Here is a 19,317-nt window from a genome sequence, read left to right as displayed (position 1 = left end):
GGTGTCTAATATGGACACAGACCTGCCTGAGATCCTGACGGGACATGACTTGCCAGGTAAGTTTACACATGTATTTGTCTGCAATTTAAACAGTATTTATAAACTTAAATCTAATTTTTTATTGTACTCTTTTCCCACACATTCTTCTATTTGCTTGCCACAAAACACAGCACAGGGGGATGATCAGTTTGAGTCACAGGAGGGTTATGTGGCTGAGGCTGAGGTGGAGGGACCTAGTGGGTCTGGCAGTGTGGGGACACAAATCCCACCTCTGCAGGTTCCTACTGGCCCCCCCACCCAACCCTCTGCTATCCCGGAGATCCTGCTTGAAATCGCGAGGTATGGTGAGAGCCTAAATGCGTTTCAAGACGGGATCCTCCAGGAGGTAAGCCAGATAGCTGTCCGGCTCACTGAGCACCGAACCAGTGTTGAGCAAGGTGTTGCTCAACTCTGCCAAGGTCTGGCAGAGATCAGGCAGGGCCAAGAACAACTTGCCTCCTCATTCCAAAGCCTTGCAAATAACATCTTGCAAGGGCTCCAGGCCATCGCTGTCTCCCTTGCCCACAGTGGCAGACAGCCACCCACATCGGCTCCCTCCCCTGCCCCTGCCCAGGAAGAACAGCCCACTGGGCAGGCCCAACGAAGGTCGCTCCGCAGACCAAGCCAAGAAGAACAGCCTCAGGCGGGGAGAAAAAAAAGAAAGTGATGTCTCTCCAGATGGCCAGCACCCATGTTTTTGATGTTGCCTCTATGTTATTTTGGAGTTGGCTTGTGTGGCCAGAATGGATAACTCCCTCTTAGTGAAATGTATTATTTATGTTTGGAGGTATTGTAGCCTGTGAGTTTTTGGGTATAAACACCTGAGCCATCTTCCTCTTACTAGTGTGCTATGTATTGTTGTGTTTGTGTGGTGGATCCTAATTCCTTCTCAGTTGTGTCAAAATGTTTGTGTGGCAGGGTGTGTAATATGTATTATTTATGATTACAAATTATAATTTAGTCAGAAGCTGAATTTTGCAGAGTACTAAGTTCTGCTCTATCATTTGTGTCAGTGCCATATGCTTGCTGCTTGGTCCATCTCTGCCTGTGAGACTCACGTGTAGCCATGTTGTTTTCATGTTGTGAAATCTTACTACAGTAATAAAAAAAAATTAATTAAAAATTGTGCAATTTATTCAAGGTAATGCATTAGGTAAATGTTAGTTCCAGAAAAATTAGGTCAGCATATAGACACTTGTGGACCAATCTGCAATTTCTCCTAAAAAATTGCATCATCCAACAAATACAGGTATGCTTTGCACCACACTTTAATGTCCATATTAAGTAAACTGACACAACACTTTTTAGATTTATCTATTGATCAACGGGACATCATTTAAAACATTGACAAATATTATAAACCAAAATTAATGTAACATTTCTGACAAAATGAAAGGGTATGCTGCATTATTTGGTTGTCGGTTTCTTTAGCAAAAATGTTGCAGCTTTACATTTAAATGTTTATTTCACTTGTTTGTATTTGTTATTCTTACAAACATTAAAAATTTTTTTACAAATGTTTACACACCAACAATAACACTACAAACAACCTTATTTGGCAGTGTGTGTGATTTATATGTGAGTAGAATAAACATGTAATGTTGGTTCAGACAATTGCTATTTGCTAACTTTCATCTGCGCAGTAATTAGCTAGTAATTGGCCATCAGATGAATGTGCTCTCCAATTAACAGCTAATTACTGCATACACACTTGGTAACAGTACTTCGCAAATGTAGAGTAACTGCAGACCTACTCGGCTGCTGCGTGAAGGTTGCTACGGTTTCCTATGTTAGATTTAACAGCGACAAGGTATAATTGCGAAAAACACGCCCATTGCGAGTTGCATACTCCCACACTGTACGCCCACTTTCACGCCCATGTCGGAGCATTGCGAAGTCTTGCCTCCGCCACGCCTCCGCCACTCCTCGTTTTCGTTTGCCAGTTACTTGTTGGTTTAAATTTGGCAGTTTTGCACGAATGTCGTACGTATGTACTCGCGCATGCGTATTTACGCTTTTGCGCATGCGCAGACACTTAGTTTTTGTACATTTGCGATGCGATGAATCTCAGCGATCAACTCGGAATGAGGGCCCTAGATTCAGAGAGTTAGTCGCACACAGATATACAATTGTAATATATCAAATTATTCAGCACAGTCTTCTTGTTTGTTAGCACGTTGTGACTAAGACGCATTTTCGCCAAAAAAAACACTATAGAGACTCCTTTTCTTAGCAGAGTCTCAAAGGGCTGTGTCGCGAGACTGCAGCAAAGATATATGAGGACATATCTGTATATATTTAGTGCCACCTCTCAAATTGGACTTTTTGTATAGAGAACACTGTGCTCTGCAGTAAAACTAGATTAAAACTATTTCACCTCTGGTTTATAGTAAGAAGTCTCACTATGGGGAGCATTCGTGAAGCAGTGAATAGTGTGGAGAATAGAGCCAGTGGAGAAGTTGCCCATGGCAACCAATCAGCTGCTATGTATAATTTTATGAATTCTAAACAAGTTTTTCCACTTGCTACCAGCAGCTTCCTCTGATAAACCACCTCGCACCACTCACATGCATCCATTTCTTTCCCAACCATTCGGACACTCTTCAGTCAGACTTTTATTTCTAACACTCTACTCTAAGACTGCTCTAACAGAAAGGTAAGAGGGCTCCAAGATTATAATCTACAGTACTGTATGTGATAAAAGGAGGTTAATTCATGAGTATACAGTAAGTGCTACATGTTGCATATGCTATAGGTCCATCCAGATTGCAAGGGTACAAATTACCTGGTGGGAGGTAATTGGGTAGTGTCATTTATGGAGATTACATGGGTGATTTAGTAATTTGATGGATTTGTCTGTAGAGGTTAGTTTTCAGCGAATGCTTTTAGGTTTTGAGGCGAGAAGAAGCAGCCAGAAAAGACTCCTGTAAATGTGAATGGGAGCAGGTAATGAGTGTGGATGAGGCCAGTTTAGCAGATGCATCAAGAAGCCTATCACAATAACCAATGCAGAAAATAATGAGTCCATGGATTAGTATCTTGTGTAAATCATGTGTAATCTGAATATTTTTTTAGATATATGTTTATGTAACAGGGTTTGGTTACTTATTGAAATTAGAAAGCAAAGGACAGTTCTGAGTCAAGGATATCATCTCGAACAGTGAGCTTGGGGGTAAGGTTTTTTGTTCTATTATAGCAGAAATATTCCCCATAGTTTTCCTTCTCTTCTGCATTTGACACTGTTGCCCACTCTCATCCCAAACTGTGCATTCCTTTCCAGACACTGCACTATCCTGCTTCTCATCCACTCTGCTAATACAGGTTGAGTATCCCATATCCAAATATTCCGAAATACGGAATATTCTGAAATACGGACTTTTTTGAGTGAGAGTGAGATAGTGAAACCTTTGTTTTCTGATGGCTCAATGTACACAAACTTTGTTTAATACACAAAGTTATTAAAAATATTGTATTAAATAACCTTCAGGCTGTGTGTATAAGGTGTATATGAAACATAAATGAATTGTGTGAATGTACACACACTTTGTTTAATGCACAAAGTTATTAAAAATATTGGCTTCAATTACCTTCAGGCTGTATGTATAAGGTGTATATGAAACATAAATGCATTCTGTGCTTAGATTTAGGTCCCATCACCATGATATCTCATTATGGTATGCAATTATTCCAAAATACGGAAAAATCCGATATCCAAAATACCTCTGGTCCCAAACATTTTGGATAAGGGATACTCAACCTGTACAACATTTCTCTGGACTCACCTTCCCTCCCCTATATCCTGCATCTGTCTGCCTATAGCACATTGACAAGGGAAGAAAGTAAGGAAATAAATTAGATTAGAAGCTGTAAACTTAAACTTACATTTTAATCACTACTGCATTTGTGAATCAATTTGGAATACATCCCTTCCTACATTTATTCTCCTTATTATTAGTGATGAGCGGGTTCGGTTTCTCAGAAACCGAACCCCCCCGAACTTCACCCTTTTTACACGGGTCCGAGCCATACTCGGATTCTCCCGTATGGCTCGGGTAACCCGAGCGCGCCCGAACGTCATCATCCCGCTGTCGGATTCTCGCAAGATTCGGATTCTATATAAGCAGCCGCGCGTCGCCGCCATTTTCACTCGTGCATTGCAAATGTTAGGGAGAGGACGTGGCTGGCGTCCTCTCCGTTACTGTGGAATTTGATTGTGCATTATTGCTTAATTCATTGTGGGGAGGACTGGGGAGCAGCTGTATAATATAGGAGGAGTACAGTGCAGAGTTTTGCTGATCAGTGACCACCAGTTATCCGTCCTCTGCCTGAAAAAAACGCTCCATATCTGTGCTCAGTGTGCTGCATATATATCTGTGCTCACACTGCTTAATTGTGGGGACTCTGGGAGCAGCTGTATTATATAGCAGGAGTACAGTGCAGAGTTTTGCTGACAGTGACCACCAGTATACGTTGTCTGCCTGAAAAACACTCCATATCTGTGCTCAGTGTGCTGCTTTATTTTAATGTGGGGACTGGGGACCACCAGTATAATTAATATTATATAGGAGTAGTACAGTGCAGAGTTTTGCTGACAGTGACCACCATTATACGTTGTCTGCCTGAAAAACACTCCATATCTGTGCTCAGTGTGCTGCTTTATTGTGGAGACTGGGGAGTCGGGACCACCAGTATAATATTATATAGGAGGAGTACAGTGCAGAGTTTTGCTGACACAGTGACCACCAGTATACTATATATAGCAGCATGGTACGGAAGGCCACTGCTGTACCTACCTCTGTGTGGTCATTAAGTATACTATCCATCTACATTCTATACCTGTGGTGCATTTTAGTTTTGCAGTTTGCTGACACAGTGACCACCAGTATACTATATATAGCAGTACGGTACGGAAGGCCACTGCTGTACCTACCTCTGTGTCGTCATTAAGTATACTATCCATCCACATTCTATACATGTGGTGCATTTTAGTTTTGCAGTTTGCTGACACAGTGACCACCAGTATACTATATATAGCAGTACGGTATGGAAGGCCACTGCTGTACCTACCTCTGTGTCGTCATTTAGTATACTATCCATCTACATTCTATACCTGTGGTGCATTTTAGTTTTGCAGTTTGCTGACACAGTGACCACCAGTATACCATATATAGCAGTACGGTACGGAAGGCCACTGCTGTACCTACCTCTGTGTCGCCATTAAGTATACTATCCATCTACATTCTATACCTGTGGTGCATTTTAGTTGTGCGCAGTATATATAGTAGTAGGCCATTGCTATTGATACTGGCATATAATTCCACACATTAAAATATGGAGAACAAAAATGTGGAGGTTAAAATAGGGAAAGATCAAAATCCACTTCCACCTCGTGCTGAAGCTGCTGCCACTAGTCATGGCCGAGACGATGAAATGCCATCAACGTCGTCTGCCAAGGCCGATGCCCAATGTCATAGTAGAGAGCATGTAAAATCCAAAAAACAAAAGTTCAGTAAAATGACCCAAAAATCAAAATTAAAAGCATCTGAGGAGAAGCGTAAACTTGCCAATATGCCATTTACGACACGGAGTGGCAAGGAACGGCTGAGGCCCTGGCCTATGTTCATGGCTAGTGGTTCAGCTTCACATGAGGATGGAAGCACTCATCCTCTCGCTAGAAAAATGAAAAGACTTAAGCTGGCAAAAGCACAGCAAAGAACTGTGCGTTCTTCAAAATCACAAATACCCAAGGAGAGTCCAATTGTGTCGGTTGCGATGCCTGACCTTCCCAACACTGGACGGGAAGAGCTTGCGCCTTCCACCATTTGCACGCTCCCTGCAAGTGCTGGAAGGAGCACCCGCAGTCCAGTTCCTGATAGTCAAATTGAAGATGTCACTGTTGAAGTACACCAGGATGAGGATATGGGTGTTGCTGGCGCTGGGGAGGAAATTGACAAGGAGGATTCTGATGGTGAGGTGGTTTGTTTAAGTCAGGCACCCGGGGAGACACCTGTTGTCCGTGGGACGAATATGGCCATTGACATGCCTGGTCAAAATACAAAAAAAATCAGCTCTTCGGTGTGGAATTATTTCAACACAAATGCGGACAACAGGTGTCAAGCCGTGTGTTGCCTTTGTCAAGCTGTAATAAGTAGGGGTAAGGACGTTAACCACCTCTGAACATCCTCCCTTATACGTCACCTGCAGCGCATTCATCATAAGTCAGTGACAAGTTCAAAAACTTTGGGTGACAGCGGAAGCAGTCCACTGACCACTAAATCCCTTCCTCTTGTAACCAAGCTCCTGCAAACCACACCACCAACTCCCTCAGTGTCAATTTCCTCCATACCCAGGAAAGCCAATAGTCCTGCAGGCCATGTCACTGGCAAGTCTGACGAGTCCTCTCCTGCCTGGGATTCCTCCGATGCATCCTTGAGTGTAACGCCTACTGCTGCTGGCGCTGCTGTTGTAGCTGCTGGGAGTCGATCGTCATCCCAGAGGGGAAGTCGGAAGACCACTTGTGCTACTTCCAGTAAGCAATTGACTGTCCAACAGTCCTTTGCGAGGAAGATGAAATATCACAGCAGTCATCCTGCTGCAAAGCAGATAACTCAGGCCTTGGCAGCCTGGGCGGTGAGAAACGTGGTTCCGGTATCCACCGTTAATTCAGAGGCAACTAGAGACTTGATTGAGGTACTGTGTCCCCGGTACCAAATACCATCTAGGTTCCATTTCTCTAGGCAGGCAATACCAAAAATGTACACAGACGTCAGAAAAAGACTCACCAGTGTCCTAAAAAATGCAGTTGTACCCAATGTCCACTTAACCACGGACATGTGGACCAGTGGAGCAGGGCAGACTCAGGACTATATGACTGTGACAGCCCACTGGGTAGATGTATTGCCTCCCGCAGCAAGAACAGCAGCGGCGGCACCAGTAGCAGCATCTCGCAAACGCCAACTCGTTCCTAGGCAGGCTACGCTTTGTATCACCGCTTTCCAGAAGAGGCACACAGCTGACAACCTCTTACGGAAACTGAGGAAGATCATCGCAGAATGGCTTACCCCAATTGGACTCTCCTGGGGATTTGTGACATCGGACAACGCCAGCAATATTGTGCGTGCATTACATCTGGGCAAATTCCAGCACGTCCCATGTTTTGCACATACATTGAATTTGGTGGTGCAGAATTATTTAAAAAACGACAGGGGCGTACAAGAGATGCTGTCGGTGGCCCGAACTTTCGGCATTCAGCCACTGCGTACAGAAGACTGGAGCACCACCAAACATTCCTGAACCTGCCCTGCCATCATCTGAAGCAAGAGGTGGTAACGAGGTGGAATTCAACCCTCTATATGCTTCAGAGGATGGAGGAGCAGCAAAAGGCCATTCAAGCCTATACATCTGGCCACGATATAGGCAAAGGAGGGGGAATGCACCTGACTCAAGCGCAGTGGAGAATGATTTTAACGTTGTGCAAGGTTCTGCAACCCTTTGAACTTGCCACACGTGAAGTCAGTTCAGACACTGCCAGCCTGAGTCAGGTCATTCCCCTCATCAGGCTTTCGCAGAAGAAGCTGGAGACATTGAAGGAGGAGCTAAAACAGAGCGTTTCCGTTAGGCATGTGGGACTTGTGGATGGAGCCCTTAATTCGCTTAACCAGGATTCACGGGTGGTCAATCTGTTGAAATCAGAGCTCTACATTTTGGCCACCGTGCTCGATCCTAGATTTAAAACCTACGTTGTATCTCTCTTTCCGGCAGACACAAGTCTGCAAAGGTTCAAAGACCTGCTGGTGAGAAAATTGTCAAGTCAAGCGGAACGTGACCCGTCAACATTTCCTCCTTCACATTCTCCCGCAACTGGGGGTGCGAGGAAAAGGCTAAGAATTCCGAGCCCACCCGCTGGCGGTGATGCAGGGCAGTCAGGAGCGAGTGCTGACATCTTGTCCGGACTGAAGGACCTGCCAACGATTACTGACATGTCGTCTACTGTCACTTCATATGATTCTCTCACCATTGAAAGAATGGTGGAGGATTATATGAGTGACCGCATCCAAGTAGGCACGTCAGACAGTCCGTACGTATACTGGCAGGAAAAAGAGGCAATTTGGAGGCCCTTGCACAAACTGGCTTTATTCTACCTAAGTTGCCCTCCCTCCAGTGTGTACTCCGAAAGAGTGTTTAGTGCAGCCGCTCACCTTGTCAGCAATCGGCGTACGAGGTTACTTCCAGAAAATGTGGAGAAGATGATGTTCATCAAAATGAATTATAATCAATTCCTCCGTGGAGACATTCACCAGCAGCAATTGCCTCCACAAAGTACACAGGGACCTGAGATGGTGGATTCCAGTGGGGATGAATTAATAATCTGTGAGGAGGGGGATGTACACAGTGAAAGGAGTGAGGAATCGGAGGATGATGATGAGGTGGACATCTTGCCTCTGTAGAGTCAGTTTGTGCAAGGAGAGATTGATTGCTTCTTTTTTTGGTGGGGGCCCAAACCAACCAGTCATTTCAGTCACAGTCGTGTGGCAGACCCTGTCGCTGAATTGATGGGTTCGTTAAAGTGTGCATGTCCTGTTTATACAACATAAGGGTGGGTGGGAGGGCCCAAGGACAATTCCATCTTGCACCTCTTTTTTCTTTCATTTTTCTTTGCATCATGTGCTTTTTGGGGACAATTTTTTTGAAGTGCCAACCTGCCTGACACTGCAGTGCCACTCCTAGATGGGCCAGGTGTTTGTGTCGGCCACTTGTGTCGCTTAGCTTAGTCACACAACGACCTTGGTGCGCCTCTTTTTTTCTTTGCATCATGTGCTGTTTGGGGACTATTTTTTTGAAGTGCCATCATGCCTGACACTGCAGTGCCACTCCTAGATGGGCCAGGTGTTTGTGTCGGCCACTTGTGTCGCTTAGCTTAGCCATCCAGCGACCTCGGTGCAAATTTTAGGACTAAAAATAATATTGTGAGGTGTGAGTTGTTCAGAATAGACTGGAAATGAGTGGAAATTATGGTTATTGAGGTTAATAATACTATGGGATCAAAATGACCCCCAAATTCTATGATTTAAGCTGTTTTTTAGGGTTTTTTGAAAAAAACACCCGAATCCAAAACACACCCGAATCCGACAAAAAAATTTCGGTGAGGTTTTGCCAAAACGCGTCCGAATCCAAAACACGGCCGCGGAACCGAATCCAAAACCAAAACACAAAACCCGAAAAATGTCCGGTGCACATCACTACTTATTATGCTACGTATAATGGTATGGATTCTAAACAAATTTTTCCACTTACTACTAGCAGCTTCCTCTGATAAACCACCTCACTCGCCCCCATTACATACATCCCTTTCTTTCCCAACCATTCGGACACTCTTCAGTCAGACTTTTATTCCTAACACTCTACAAAGACTGCTCTAACAGAGAGGTAAAAGGGCTCCAAGATTATAATCTCCAGTATGTGATAAAAGTAGTGATGTGCACCGGAAATTTTTCGGGTTTTGTGTTTTGGTTTTGGATTCGGGTCCACGGCCGTGTTTTGGATTCAGACGCGTTTTGGCAAAACCTCCCTGAAATTTTTTTGTCGGATTCGGGTGTGTTTTGGATTCGGGTGTTTTTTTACAAAAAAAACTCAAAAACAGCTTAAATCATAGAATTTGGGGGTCATTTTGATCCCATAGTATTATTAACCTCAATAACCATAATTTCCACTCTTTTTCATTCTATTCTGAACACCTCACAATATTATTTTTAGTCCTAAAATTTGCACCAAGGTCGCTGGATGGCTAAGCTAAGCGACACAAGTGGCCGACACAAACACCTGGCCCATCTAGGAGTGGCACTGCAGTGTCAGACAGTATGGCACTTCAAAAAAATAGTCCCCAAACAGCACATGATGCAAAGAAAAAAAGAGGTGCACCAAGGTCGCTGGATGGCTAAGCTAAGCGACACAAGTGGCCGACACAAACACCTGGCCCATCTAGGAGTGGCACTGCAGTGTCAGGCAGGATGGCACTTCAAAAAAATTGTCCCCAAACAGCACATGATGCAAAGAAAAAAAGAGGCGCACCAAGGTCGCTGTGTGACTAAGCTAAGCGACACAAGTGGCCAACACAAACACCTGGCCCATCCAGGAGTGGCACTGCAGTGTCAGGTAGGATGGCACTTCAAAAAAATTGTCCCCAAACAGCACATGATGCAAAGAAAAAAAGAGGTGCACCAAGGTCGCTGGATGGCTAAGATAAGCGACATGTGTGGACATTTTAACGCAATAAGAATATTTTAATTGCCCCCATCTTCAAGTTTAAGTTCACTACCCAAGAAAGAATTATCGTGAAGATACATAGGTCTGTATTCAATAGCTGTCAGGTCCTTTCCTACGTAAAGGACCCGACAGTACTCTATTCAATGCCGGGCCAAATCCGACAGGTTTGGACCGGTCCCGACAGTGTCAATCCGACTTTTTCATCGGATTGAAGCTGCCGATCTGCGTGTATTCCAACAGATTTCTGACAAGGGTTTCCCGACTTGTTGGAAGAAAAGGCCCGACATTGAAATGGGTCGGAACCCCTTCTGACCTCAATCAGATCGAAACTGCCGTATTTCCGACAAGTCGACAGTTTCCGACTCCTACTGAATATGGCCCATAGCCTATATGTTAACGGACAGTCTAAGGAACATAGCAATTTTAAAAATGCATTCAGCGTTCCTGAGTCTATCTCATACAAACAACCAAACAAACAAACATTCCTTACCCGGCGTTGCCCGGGCAATTAGAGTTCTTTTCGTTCTATTCGACTAAACTTGGGCTTACATGTCATCGAGACTGTCACCAATCAGTTTAGTGACCCCAAAAACTATGGATTTGACATTAATGTCGGTCATATTGGACATTTTATTTTTCACCCCTTCTCTCCTCCCATGCTGATGGGGGCTGAACTTGGACTAAAACGGCATCGGGAGTGTCAGTATTCATCTCAGCGACCCCAAAACTATGGATTTTTACATGTCACCCCCTTCCCACCCCACCCCTAGGGGTGCTAGGGGTGTCTTACCCCCACAGTATTGTTTTCCAAATTGTAAGTCATACAGTATGTGTACCATGTTTGGTGTAAATTGCTCCAGGCATTCTAGAGTTGTGCTGGAACATACATACATACACACATACATACATTTATATATATATATATATATATATATATGTATTATTTTTTGTCATATTTTGGTTATAATATCATATAGGCTCAGTTATACAATCTCTGTGAATCTTGTTAGCACTGCTCTTCTCTTTTCCTTTATTTTAAATCTGGCAGCATCTTCATTGGCATTCTGGATAGCTCCTACTGTACATTTCCAAGTATCCTGACTTTAAAAGTCTTCATGTTTTACTTTTGCAACAAGGGCACTTAAGAAGATATATTATGCCTATTGTTGTATAATTGGTGTTGCTTGGGATGGTCTTTTTCTGTTGGATTTGTCATAAAATATTTTTTTCAGTCATATATTGGCATGCTTTGCAATACCCATGATTGGGAACAATTTTGGTCTGTATCCTCTTGGAACCATATTAATCTTTAAACAGTTATCAAAGGTCAGCCTATACCACTAGGTCCTGCTTTAATTCATCGGGGCTTGTTTTAGTCTAAACAAATCATCTGACCAGTCCTTGGTTGCCTGGTCCGGTATGTCTAAATTGTTACTGAATATTTATTCCATGTTGTTTTTACGTTTTTTTTTACGTCTACAGTATCTTCTAAATCTCTGCTGAGATTGAAGGTTGACCTTTTGGGAAAGAGATACAACCAGGGCTGTGTACAGGAATTGTCAGTATAATTTATTCATTATGTTATATTTGATTTGCTAGCATTTAATGGTGCTAGATGTATTAGAAAACTGAAATCTCTGTTAATATGCATATAGATAAATAGGAGAACATATGCACACATCTCATCACTGTCCAATATTTACTGAGAAACCCTTAGATTATAATGATATCAGGCTTGCAGCCTAATGACAACAAGAGCAATTAAAGAACAAAGAGAACGCATAACCTTACATATTTTGTCTTTCCTTGCTGTCACGCCCTCCTGGCCCTTAGCCAACATTGCTGAGTGATCATATCATACAACCCATTAAGAACCTAGCAATCTAATGGACCATTATGCAATACAGTAGGTAGAATCTATCCTTGTGTATCAATGCCTATTTCCCTATAGATTGTAAGCTTGCGAGCAGGGCCTTCCTACCTCTATGTCTGTCTGTCTTTGCCCAGTTTGTTCCATTACTGTTGTTCTAATTGTAAAGCGCAACAGAATATGCTGTACTACATAAGAAACTGTTAATAAATGATAATAATAATAATAAATAATAAAGAGAGAAAAAGGATAAAGGATGTTGTCTCTAAGTGGTGTATACAAAATCCCTTTTGTAATAAAACGTCACTTTTATTGCATTTAAATAAAAATGTCAATAAGGGACAAAAATCAACAAAAAATTTAAAAACTCTACAAAAAGATTTGTTAAAATGTGCAGATAAAATAAAAATGTGAAACTCAAGAAAATTCTGCTGTGCGATTTATTTATAATAATAATAATTATTATTATTAGTAGTAGTAGTAGTAGTAGTAGTAGTAGTACATAGTCTTTGCTAACTTTTACACAGAAGCATGCACAGATCTCACTGATCTGTGTATGCTTCTCAAAACTTGCCTATAAAAAGCTGGCCTATTTATAGGTGAGTTTTTGACCAGGTTTTGGGTGTGAGTTTAAAACCTGCACACTATTACATTGGCCGAGTTTGATATTTTACATAGGAAAACATCTGGATGCGACTGCTCTGCGAATTGCGGGATTGCAGAAAACATGCAAGTTTGCATGTTCTCACATCCTATTACATTGGTCGAGTTTGCAAAATGTGCAAGTTTAGCGCTAAACTCAAACTTTGTTTTACAAAAACTTTTTGGGAAAAAAATGTGTGCTTTTAGTGCTAAACTTGCACATTTTGCAAACTCGGACCTTATTACATTAAGCTGATGGGGTGACAAGGAGATAATATAGAGATGGGATAAGGGAAGACAGAACTGGAGTTAGCTAGAGTAGTCCAGTAGATTGCTGTATATAAGAGAGTAGTGTAGGGGCACCAGTGCAAAGGTGAGATCTGGTTTAATTGCTTTTAGGGTTTGACATGTTTCTTTTGTCATATTACCTGAACGTTGTATATTTCCAGGATTGTGCCGGCATAATTCATTTTTTGTTGCTTTGTTGTTTTATTGTTTATACTAAATGTCACTATGTATTATGGACATTTCAGATGTCCAGAACATGTTTCGGACAAGCAACGGAGGTAGTGACTGCAGTGACAAAAGCCTCATTGGTGCTATCACAGGAGTTCTTGTACACCTACCACAGTCACAAGGAGATATTGGCTATTCTAGGAGCCTGGTACACAGTGCGGAAATCTCTCCATATCCTGCGTGGTGGTTACAGCTTCATCAGGGAATATATTTCCCCTTGTATCTTCAGCAGGACCGATAATCTTACACAGTATGGAGAGTGGGCCGTAGTCACTGGTGAGTGCCACAAACGGATGAAGCACAGCATAGCTCATTTTGCTACATTTATTATCTACAACATTTTGTACAAAAGTAGATGTATAATAGATTTTTCATTAAATTACCATAAAAATATAGATTTTCATGTAATTTGCAAGGAATTAACATTGTACAGTATATATTATATATTGTATATATAGTAATATTTGTGTGTGTGTGTTTTCTCCATTACTAAAATGTGTGAGGTTATGCAGGTTAAATGAAGAAAGACTGGATTAAAATACATAGTAGTTGAAAACAGATATGTGATCATGAGAGCATGTGTCTTACATCAAGATAATATTATATACTTCCAATAAGCATGAATATATATTTTGTGATACATTGGGCCTTTTACAGAATTGGCAGCAGTCATGCAAAATAATTGCAATTTGCAACCTATTCGTAAACTTAAAACTTTTTTTTAAGTCTACACTAATACACATGTGTATCCTTCCCTTCTTGAACAGAGTAGTAAACACACTTCTTTTCAAAACTAATGTTCTGCATATTGTAATCTTGCTTTTAAATGACAGCCACAAAAGAGTTATTTAATTTGCATTATTAGGCAGTCATTATCATCAACTCACAGCTTGCACTACTGGATAAATACTGCTCAATTCCCTACCTGAACCCTCTGGCACTTTCTCTTCATTTGATCCCACAAGTGAAGATGAAGTATCAACACTCTTTTCATCCTCCTACTCCACTACCTCTCCTCTTGATCCTATACCCTCACAGGTCAGTAAAACTTTGTCTCCTGTGCTTATCCCAACCTTAACTAAAATCTGTAATCTCTCTCTCTCTACTGGTATCTTTCCCTCTCTGTTTAAACATGCAGTCATTACTCCCATTCTAAAAAAACACAACTCTGACCCAAACACACTCTCTAACTACCGTCCCATTTCCCAGCTACCCAGTCCCTCCAAGCTACTTGAGAGGCTTGCCTACACTCGCCTTACACACTTTCTTAACTCGCACAACTTATTGGATCCACTTCAGTCAGGCTTTCGTGCCCAACACTCCACAGAGACGGCACTGACCAAAGTAGTGAATGATCTAGTCACTGCTAGATCAAAAGGCCATTACACACTACTTATTCTTCTAGATCTCTCTGCTGCTTTTGACACTGTTGACCACTCTCTTCTCATACAAACACTACAATCCCTAGGTCTTCAGGATACAGCCCTTTCTTGGTTCTCATCCTACCTATCTAATCGCTCTTTCAGTGTTCACTTCTCTGATTCTACCTCCTCTTCTCTACCTCTATCAGTTGGAGTACCGCAAGGCTCAGTCTTAGGTCCTCTGCTTTTCTCAATCTATACCTCCTCTCTTGGTAAACTAATCAGCTCCTTTGGATTTCAGTATCATTTGTATGCTGATGATACTCAAGTCTACCTATCCTCCCCAGATTTGTCACCACCAGTATTGGCTCGTGTCACTGGATGCCTGTCTGCCATTTCATCTTGGATGTCATCTCGCCACCTCAAACTCAACATTTCCAAAACCGAATTAATTATTTTCCCACCAGCTAAGAGTAGTTACCAACCTGATATCTCTATAACTGTTGACAATGCAACTATCCACCCCACCCCGCAAGCTCGTTGCCTAGGTGTCACCCTTGACTCTGAACTGTCCTTTGTTCCACACATTCAATCTGTCTCTAAATCATGTTACATGCACCTTAAAAACATATCCAAAATACGCCCTTATCTTACACAAGACACTGCAAAAACTCTAATCCATGCACTCATCATCTCCCGCATTGATTATTGTAATAGTCTCCTTACTGGTCTTCCCAAACATAGGCTATCACCACTTCAATCCATTTTAAATGCAGCTGCGAGGCTAATCTTCCTCGCCAGACGTTCTTCATCTGCTGATCCGCTCTGTCAGTCCCTCCATTGGTTACCGGTATTCTACCGTGTCAAATATAAAATACTTTTACTTACATACAAGGCTATTAACCAAACTGCACCATCATACATCTCCTCACTCATCTCAAAATATCTCCCTACCAGACCTCTCCGCTCTGCACAAGATCTGCGTCTCTCATCCACATGTATTACCTGTTCCCACTCAAAATTACAGGACTTTACCCGGGCTTCACCCACTCTGTGGAATGCACTCCCACGCACAATAAGACTCTCCTCTAGTCTCCAAACCTTTAAACGTTCTCTGAAAACTCATCTCTTCAGACAAGCCTACCAAATTTCAGACCCACACACATAACCTTCACAGCTTCCCTATCAAGTTACATCCCCTCTGTACAGTCCACATAAACTCACATTTTGTCTTCCAACATTGCTGGGTGATCATATCATATACAACCCATTAAGAACCTAGCAACCTGGGGAACCATTATGTGACAAGTAGCATCTATCCTTGTGTATTAATGCCTATTTCCCTATAGATTGTAAGCTTGCGAGCAGGGCCTTCCTACCTCTGTCTGTCTGTCTGTCTGCTTTGCCCAGTTTTGTTCTATAATTGTTGTTCTAATTGTAAAGCGCAACGGAATATGCTGCGCTATATAAGAAACTGCTAATAATAATAATAATAATAATAATAAATACCCACAAGCAGGGACGGATTGGCCATAGGGCTCACCAGGAAGATTCCTGGTAGGCCTACATGTCTGTGGGGGCTGTTTTATGTGTTGTCATGTGGCCACACACCCCACATGACAGGCAGACAGCCCACTCAGTACACTGCATTGTCCCCATTCATTCTGTTATTCCTTCTATGTGGTACAGCAACTCTGCCATCCAGTGGTGCTTCCATGACTACACGGTATGTTATACCTCTTGGGCTGCCCATGTTGGGCCACTTCTACAAAATTTTACAGGGCCACATTTAATTCCAAATCCGCCACTGGTCTCAGACACTACTGCAACAAAAGACGCAAGGAAGGATGCAATTGCATACAATCAGGCCCTGTAAGGAAGGATCCCGTCTCCCTCCACAGACCCAATCCCCTCTTCAGACTACACCCCCATTAGGGATGCTTCCATAAGTTTCCCGGGCTGGTTTTCCATCCCATTCCACCCCTGCCCAAAAAGGCATGTCCCTCCAAACAGGCACAGTTGCACTTTTTTGCCAGCCATCTTAAACCACTTTCAGACTTAAAACTTCAGCTCAGACTCGGGACACTGAGGACATGGCATTTTGTGGGCCAATAATTAGGTTTTTTAAACATCCTGGTACAGCCGTGGAATTCTTTTCTAGTAAAATAAAACTGAGATGGAATTTGTTAGCGGGGACATAAGACCTCAAATAATGGTCTTAAACCCACAGCATTTATGGTGGATATTGGGCACAGATCTAATACTAGCATAGCCATCATGGAGTCTATGATCCGCTCTGTGGGCCTAATTCAGATCTGTTCACTCGCTAGCTATTTTTTGCAGCGCTGCGAACAGATATAGGGGAGTGTATTTTAGCATTGCAAGTGTGCGAACGCATGTGCAGCCGAGCAGTACAAAAACAGTTTATGCAGTTTCTGAGCAGCTCTGACCTTACTCAGCTGCTGCGATCACTTCAGCCTATTCGAGCCCGGAATTGACGTTAGACACCCGTCTTGCAAACACCTCGACACGCCTACGTTTTTCCAAACACTCCCAGAAAACGGTCAGTTGCCACCCACAAACGCCCTCTTTCTGTCAATCACCTTGCGTTTGGCTGCGCAAATGGATTCTTTGCTAGAACCAGTGCATAGCAATGATCCACTTTGTACAGGTACGACGCGCCTGCGCATTATGGTGCATACGCATGCGCAGTAGTTACCTGGTCGCAGCGCAGCGAAAAACACTACTGAGCGAACAGATCTGAATTAGGCCCTGTGACTGAGTGACAGCTGTCATACTTGCTTCCTTTTGCAAAGGACTAAAGGAGTCTCTGAGGAATACAGAATAGGGGAGGAGTCACCTATCCATATCAAATTGGATGCAGGACTACCTCCGATCATTATTGAGGATATTGATGATGAAGGAGTTGGCGGTGGAGATTGCAGGTGCTGGGATCTAGCATAAGTTTCTGATTTTCACCAAAGCGTTCTATGAACTTGCTGCAAATGATGTAACAGAGAGGAGGTTTCTAAATGGTTAAGGTACCTACCTCTGCTTACTGTGATGTTAGAAATGCTATAGATGGCTAGACAATTGCTGTCAGAATTTGGGTAAAGATAATTCCACACATGAGAGGCGGATTTTTTGGTTTTATGCCCTGGCATGACAATGGCCTTCTTCTTATCATGGACAAGAACAGCTTCCAATGGTGCCTGACTTACACAAACAACATCCTCATTATTAACATCCTCATTAGCGCTGGCATCAGCTACACAAATATCCCCCTTGATCTGTTACACTTCCATGGTAGCATCCTCAGTTTTCATGTCAGCATGTTGACTTGTCCTGCTCATCGCCACATTTGCAGAAGATGCAGAAATGGTAGAAGGAGGCTTCTCTATGAGTACAGTTTCCGAAAGTTCAGTCTCATACATAGCACTCATGGACACACTTAGACTCTCCTTAGGAATATGTGACATTTATGAACACAGTTTTTTTAGCACTGATTTTTCGGTTTTCGTTTTTTTTTACACCTCGTCTATACTCTGAGTAAGAAGGTCTTGCATAATCATGAGAGGCAGAAGAAGATACCTCACTGACAGTTGCAGAACCACCACTCATACAGTCCATACGGAAAGTATTCACAGCGCTTCACTTTTTCCACATTTTGTTATGTTACAGCCTTATTCCAAAATGGAATACATTAATTTCCCCCCAAAAATTGTACACACAATACCCCATAATGACAACGTGCAAAAAGTGTTTTTGAGATTTTTGCAAATGTATTAAAAATAAAAAACTAAGAAATCACATGTACATTAGTATTCACAGCCTTTGCGCAATACTTTGTTGATGCACCTTTGGCAGCAATTACAGCCTCAAGTCTTTTTGAATATGATGCCACAAGCTTGGCACACCTATTTTTGGCCTGTTTCACCCATTCCTCTTTGCAGCTCCTCTCAAGCTCCATCAGGTTGGATGAGAAGTGTCAGTACACAGCCATTTTCAGATCTCTCCAGAGATGTTCAATCTGATTCAAGTCTGGGCTCTGGCTGGGCCACTCAAGGACACTCACAGAGTTGTCCTGAAGCCACTCCTTTGATATCTTGGCTGTGTACTTAGAGTCGTTGTGAAAGATGAACCGTCACCCCAGTCTGAGGTGAAGAGCACTCTGGAGCAGGTTTTCATCCAGGATGTCTCTGTACATTGCTGCATTCATCTTTCCCTTTATCCTGACTAGTCTCCCAGTTCCTGCTACTGAAAAACATCCCCACAGTATGATGCTGCCACCACCATGCTTCACTGTAGGTATGGTATTGGCCTGGTGATGAGCGGTGCCTGGTTTCCTCCAAACATGACGCCTGGCATTCATGCCAATGAGTTCAATCTTTGTCTCATCAGACCAGAGAATTTTGTTTCTCATGGTCTGAGAGTCCTTCAGGTGCATTTTGGCAAACTCCAGGCAGGCTGCCATGTGCTTTTTACTAAGGAGTGGTTTCCGCCTGGCCACTCTACCATGCAGGCCTGATTGGTGTATTGCTGCAGAGATGGTTGTCCTTCTGGAATGTTCTCCTCTCTCCACAGAGGAATGCTGTAGCTCTGACAGAGTGACCATCGGGTTCTTGG

The 19,317-nt window shown here is 42.7% G+C and overlaps 1 pseudogene; it reads left to right on the top strand.

Annotated features, from left to right (window-relative positions):
* The first annotated feature begins 13,347 nt into the window (after nucleotides 1-13,347).
* LOC134968734 (inactive hydroxysteroid dehydrogenase-like protein 1) overlaps nucleotides 13,348-19,317 on the top strand; it is a 62,694-nt pseudogene continuing 56,724 nt past the window's right edge.

This window comes from Pseudophryne corroboree, chromosome 11, assembly GCF_028390025.1.
Source record: "Pseudophryne corroboree isolate aPseCor3 chromosome 11, aPseCor3.hap2, whole genome shotgun sequence".
Taxonomy (NCBI): domain Eukaryota; kingdom Metazoa; phylum Chordata; class Amphibia; order Anura; family Myobatrachidae; genus Pseudophryne; species Pseudophryne corroboree.
The sequence above is the reverse complement of the archived record's forward strand: the minus strand, read 5'-3'. Positions and strand labels throughout refer to the sequence as shown.